The sequence below is a fragment of the Suricata suricatta genome, chromosome 12 (genome assembly GCF_006229205.1).
Source record: "Suricata suricatta isolate VVHF042 chromosome 12, meerkat_22Aug2017_6uvM2_HiC, whole genome shotgun sequence".
Taxonomy (NCBI): domain Eukaryota; kingdom Metazoa; phylum Chordata; class Mammalia; order Carnivora; family Herpestidae; genus Suricata; species Suricata suricatta.
This window is the reverse complement of record NC_043711.1, coordinates 64,751,212-64,757,984: the sequence shown is the minus strand read 5'-3', so window position 1 is coordinate 64,757,984 and position 6,773 is coordinate 64,751,212.

Below are 6,773 nucleotides of genomic sequence, written 5' to 3'. Positions count from 1 at the left end.
AATGCCTGGTCATCTGGGGGTTTGGTTACAGATCTGGCCCTTTGCCGGGATTCAGGATAACTCTACTTCTTTTAAGTGCTTATTTTTGAGAGAGAGAGAGAGAGAGCATGAGTGGGATAGGGGCAGAGACAGAGGAGGACAGAGAATCCAAAGCAGGCTCTGCACTAACAGCACAGGGTCCTGATGCGGGGCTCAAACTCACAAACCATGATATCATGACCTGAGCCAAAGTCAGACACTCAACCAACAGAGCCATCCAGGCGCCCCCAGGATAACTCTAAAGGCTGTCCCACTTCGGGCCTTTGCCAGAGGCAGCTTAGACCCCTCTCCCCCACCCCGAGGCAACATCGAAGGTCAGCTTCTCCTTGTACTCAAATCTCTCCTCCCAAACCTCCACACACCATCCCTAACTCTTAGTTTGTATCCAAGAAACCTGATCGATGACACAGGCCCAACAGGAAACTAATGCCATAGTCAGATTAGAATCATTCAGGTGGGTGATGAAAGGGACTATTTACAAAGGTGTAGGGGAGGTGCAGTGGGACCAGGAGGGACAGCGCAGTGACCTGAGGCTAGGAGCAACTAAGCTGTTATCACCTCTGGGCCCTAAGTCCTAGGACAGGGTGGTTCCTGGAACTGAAAGGAATGGTTGTTGGAAAAAGGACCACCCTGAATGGGGCTGGTCCTTCAGTGAGACACAGATAGTCCAAGATGGCCCTGCCAGAGGGGAGCCATCGGAATAAATGCCCTTCACACTCCTCCTTTCCCCTGGCTCCTACCAGGGCTCCCCACTGGTGACCCCAGCCAGAAGCCACCTGGGTAGTAAGCACTGCTGATGCACATGGTGTGTGGGTCAGCCCCTGGGGCACAGTGGGTGGTGATGGTGAGGGTGGGTCTGGGCAGCAGCTGGAAGACACCCAGTGTAGGGTCCTACACTTCACTCCTTTCAGAATCTGATGGAAGTTCTGAACTCCCCCAGGAAATGGAAGGTATTTTGTAGCTAGTTTTGAGGACCTCATGGATACTCTCTGAGGGAGGCATCAGACCCAATGTTAAACGACACAGTGCCGTGAAGTAGAGCCACAAAACGTGGGCTATTGGAGAGGGAACAATGCATACAGAAAGGGAGGGGTGCCATCTCCTTGTCTTACAAAGTTGGGAATTGAGAGATCCCCAAAGTTGGGAATCAGCAACTAGAATCGGAGTAGGAACTGTTCCCAGAGGAACCAAAAATACTAACAAAAGTTCAGATGCTGGGAGGAGGGAGCTAACCCCTTATCTAAGCCACCATGGAGCGGGCAGCTAGTGTCTAAAGAGGGTAACTGAGGAATGGAAGTCTAAGTTTGTGACTTGGAGTGTGGAGAAAACCTGTCAATAGGAGCTGCTGAAAGATGTTGTCTCTGGGGCTCAGGACTGGAGGTGAGTAGGCAGAAGTAAAAAGACTAAGATGCAGTTGCTTTCATGGTAGGCTTCTCTGACGTCTCCAAGTTGTTGCCCATATGTGATCGCCATGTACTATTACTTTGATAAACGTAATTATTAAAAACAACAACCTTGCTTTATTGCGGTCTGCCCTTATCTCTAGCCCTACAAGGCCCCGGAAGCAGTTCAGCCCCAAAACGGCCTTACTTCAGCCATCTATTTCTGGGTCACAAAAACCCCTAAAACTTGGTGACTCAAAACAACCTGGCTGTTGTTTTGAGTCACAATTCTGTGAGTTGACCAGGTGGGTTTTCTGCTTGGCTAGGTGTCAGCTGGGACTCAGGGACAGCCGGAAGGGACAGATAGCCTCACTTACATGGCTCAGTGAAACTGGCTACCACTTGAGCTTTGCCACTGGGCCCCTTGAGCTTTGTCATGGAATGTCGGTGAGGTGAGTGACTCAAGAGGCCAGGGTGGAGCCGCACATCTCTGCAGCCTATCGACTTACATAGCCTCACTCACACTGCCTTCTAGTCATCAAAACAAGTCAAAGTCCAGCCCAGATCCAAGGGCAGGGAATTAGATCCCATCTATGAATCGCGGTCACCCCAAAAGGCAGAAACAAAAAAGCTTCATGGCAAAGGCTGAGGACCCCCACATGACTGCAGCCCCATTGCCCCAACAGAGCTCCCACCAACCACATCTTGACCACGTCTGCTGGTGACCACGTCTGCTGGTGACGTCCTACCTGCCCCTGTGCTTCTGCACACGTCCGGGTCTCTCAGGTATGTCCTTCCAGTCCCATGTGCCGTGCAACCCAGGTGGCCACACTGCTGTGCTCATCTTGCCTCTTGATTCCTCTTGCTCTCTTGGTCTTAAGAGTCCACACTCCCCAAAGGCACAAACTAAGTCTTTGAAAATGCTCTGTACAACTTAGTGAAAGTCACTTTGCCCCTCCCCCCACTCCGAGGGTTGTAGTTGACAAATGTAATCAGTGTTTAAATTACGTATCTATGAATATATAATTATATATTCATATTTACAAGGCCTTGCACAACTCCAGGGAAGCACCCTTCACGCTGCAGGCTATGTAAACGGGATCCCCTGAAGTTAGGCAATACTCCGCTCATAGGCCTGAACGTGGCTGCCCAGATATGGATATTCAGTAACAGTGTATCTTTCATTCAACGTCTCTAGTGCATACTCCTTTTAGATCAGGGGCTCCCAACAGGGTTGTACATTATAATCACCTGGGTTGGCCACACCCTCAACCAATGAAATCTGAATGACTTTGGGGTAGGACCTCAAACATCAATTTGTTTGTTTGTTTGTTTTTTGAGAGAGAGAGAGCAGGCGGGGTAGAGGGGCAGGGAGAGAAAATCTTAAGCAGGCTCCGTGCTCGGCACAGAGCCTGACCAGGGGCTCAATCCCACAACCCTGGGATCTTGACCCAAGGCGAAATCAAGAGTCCAATGCTTAATCAACTGAGCCATTCAAGTGCCCCCCAGCCATCAATAATTTCTAGAGCCCTAGGTGAATCCAATGCACCAGTTGAGATTTAGCACCAGAAATCTCAAAGAATGTATACAGAATCTTTGAAAAGATTTTTTTCTTTTTGTAGAAGTACATAATCACTGGAATTCATTGCAGAAAAAAATGTGAAAAGAGCAGAAACGACTATAAAAGACAAAACAAAACAAACCCACCTCAGTGTACTGTGACCCTCTTGGGATTTCTCTTTTTTTTTATGAATATATTTTCCCACAGAGTCATACGGGGCATTAAAAGTTCTTAGAAGTCATTCTCCCTCTCTCTTCAAAGGAGAAGTAGGGAAGAAGTGTGGGGTCTTGGGACGCCTGGGTGGCTGACATCGGCTCAGGTCATGATCTCACAGTCTGTGAGTTCAAGCCCCACATCGGGCTCTGTGCTGACAGCTCAGAGCCTGGAGCCTGCTTCAGATTCTGTGTCTGCCCTTCTCTCTGCCCCTCCCCTGCTCAAGCTCTGTCTCTCTCTGTCTCAAAAATAAATAAACATTAAAAAAAAAAAGAGGGGGGTTCTGTGTGTGAGCTAAAGCTGTTTCTTCAGTGGGCCAAAGTGTGGAATCTTCTCCCAGAGATTTCTCAGCAATTCCTTTCCTGTTTCCTAGCTCAAGGGACCCTGTAGAACTCAGGAGGCAAAGGTTACACCCATGCCTTCTGCTCCAGACTTTGGAGGGAGGCTTTTATTAACTTTGCTGGGCCTCTCTGCCCTGGCACACATAGTCTCTGATGGCTCCTGGCAGCATAGAGGTAGAGCCCTGAATGAATCTTGAGCCTTTACATATCCATTTAATAATCCTCTAGAACACCCAGCCTCACCCAGGGCCCACGCCCTCTGGCAGGTCCAGGCCCTCTGGTCTCCCTTCCTGATTGCTGGATCCCTGATTCCAGATCTAAGGCCCACTGTGGCTCCTGGGAACTTGCTTGCTTTTCCCAGGAACTCCTACCCTCAGGACTGATAGAGGAGGAGCCAGTTACCTGCCGGCCTTATTGCTGACCACTGTCTACCAGTGGGATACTTGACTTCTTTAGCTGGGCCCTGGGTTGGACCAGCCCTTGAAGTGCCCCCTCTCCCTCTCAAGCCTGGCTCTGATGCCTCCTGCATGATATGAAAGATTCACAGGCACATCCCCTCTCCACAAATATTTACTGAAAGCTTGTTATGTGTGAAGCATTGAGCCTGGTGCCCAAATCAGAACTGGTTCCTCCCTCCTGGAGCAAGGAGAGGGAACAGGGTGTCCTGAGAAGGCCTTACGAGGAGATGTCATACTGCCTGAGATTTAGGGGTGGCTTCTTGGAGGAAGGGGCTGATGGACAAGACATGCCGGATGATGGGAAGCTGGTTAGGTGAAGAGGAGCAGGCATGTTCTAGACGGGGGGGTAACAGCATGTAGCAGACAGGAGGGGTCAAAGGGAGGCCATTGTGATAGGGCCCCTCCAGGCGAGAGTGGAGTGAGGTGGGCCCAGAGGGGCAGGGGCCGGAGCACCAGATCCTGAGACCCTATACGGGTCTTAAATAGGCTTCCAGGGACCTTCCAAGGTTTCTAGGCAAGGAAGTAACACAATCAGACAGACACACATATCCATTGAACCACCCAGCCAGGTGTGGGAGCCTCCACTAGATGTTTCCTTCATGTTATCTTTGAAGGAGACACAGAAACCTGGAACCCAGTTTGCCTCCCAGAAAGGGAACTGGGTGGCTGGGGACAGGGGAAAGAGGGACACTCTTCAGTATGTATTCTTTCATACCTTCTGGGTTTTACTCATGTCAGTGTATCAGTTATTCAAAAATAGAATAAAAATGCCCCAAATTTAACCTGAATCTCTTCATGAGGAACAATCAGTCAAATCCAAATTGAGGGGCATTCTGCCAGATGAATGAATAAATATCACTGTCACAAAAAGGCAGGCTGGGAGAAAGTTCCAGATCAGAAGAGAATGAGGAAACCCAAAAGAAGGTGATGGGCCTTGGTTGGGTCCAGGATCAAAGCAGGAAAGGACATAATCAGGATGGCTGGAAGAACTGGAAGACAGACCATAGAGAGCAGATTTGTATCCGTGTTAAATTCATTGGGTGTGATAAGAATGACTTTGTTCTTATGAAGGACATATGTAGAAATATCTAAGCAAAATATCAGGATGCCTGTAACTTATTCTCAAATATTTCAAAAAAAAAAGAGGAAAAAAAAGAGGAAGAGGGGAAGGTAAGGCATACTGATATTTGTTTTGGACCAATGTATATGCTTCAAGAAAGAGAGATAAGGCAAATGCACAAAATGTTAACTGGTTGGCAAATCTCATAGTTATTATTCTTATAGATCTCTATGGTGTAAAATTTTTTTAATAAAAATTCAGGGAAAATTAAGATTAACATAAAATTGAAAATACGCTTAAATGATTGTTCATTTAAAAAAACAACAGGGGCGTCTGGGTGGCTTAGTCAGTTAAGCGTCCAATTCTTGGTTTCGTCTCAGGTCGTGATCTCACAGTTTTGTGGGTTTGAGCCCTGTGTTGGGCTCTGCACCAGCAGCTTGGGATTCTCTCTCTCCCTCTCTCTCTGCACCTCCCCAGCTCGTGTTGTTTCTGTCTCTCTCAAAATAAACAGACTTTAAAAAGGCACACACAGAATGAATGTTGCAGCTTTCATATTTCAATCCAAATGAGTCCCTCCTCCTCATGATGGTGGCCAGCTGACCCGTCACCACTCCTCTGGTTGACACCACCACTTCAAAAGCCCATGCTTCCAGATGCCCTTTTTAAAACCCTTGCTTTTGATGCCACCAAATGGGTGAAACACCTCACCGTGCAGGGGGCGAGGATGCTACATATTGAAAGAAATTCTCAGTTCTCTTCAAGCTTGTGAACATTTCCAACAGCATAATGTCCTGACCTTTTCCCCCTGCCAAGCTAAAGTCATTTTTTTTTCTGAATAAGCTTAGATTTAGAAAAAGAAAGCAATTATCCAGGTGGTCTTTGGTGAGTGAATGCTGTGATGGGAATTCCCAGCCCTTGTGGTGTAGGAGGGCCGGGGTGGGGGCTGGTGGTTGGGGCAGATGAACCCCAGTGATCCCCCTCACATGCAGGGAGTAGTGGATGTTACCAGTGAGTCTGGATTCTGAACTGGCCACTGTGTTGCCTGCAGCAGAAAAACTGGAGAGTGATAAATAAAATTCATTACCATCCACGGCCGCCTAGTGGCAAGTGGGCCCGACTCACATGGATCTCTGGCAAGTTTTGATGGTACCAATGAGAATCCCGGGGAATGGGGTTCTGAGTGGCTGGGCAGGGCCTGCAGTGGGGAATCCCAAAATGTGCAGTGTGGTGTGGAGAACTTGGGATGTCAAAAGCAACGCTCTTGAGCTTGACCCCACTCACTCAGGGCTGCCGGGACCACCCTATGTATAGCCAGAGGATCTTTGTGGCCTGCGGGATACAGCTCTCTCATGACCACGTCCTAAGTAGCTGAGAGTTCAGACTCCAGAATCAGCGCTGGGTTCAAATCCTGCCATCCATAAGTGGCTTAATTTCTCCAAGTCTCATTTTCTTCATCTCTAAAATGGGGTAGGGAGTGTGTGAGAACCGCCATAAAGTGTGATCAGATGGTAAAATGAGCTGCAGCCCCTTAAACCCTCAACACCAATGAGCACAAAGTGGGAATCCCACAGGCAGTAGCCCATGGGGCTCAGGTCAGAGTGGATCAGCGTTGTGGACTAGGAAGCATGGAGAGAGAGAAAAAACCACATCCCCAGAGGGGGAAAGGCACAGAGGGGAACAGGAAGGTGCATGTGGTGACTGGAGAGGGACCGGAAAGGT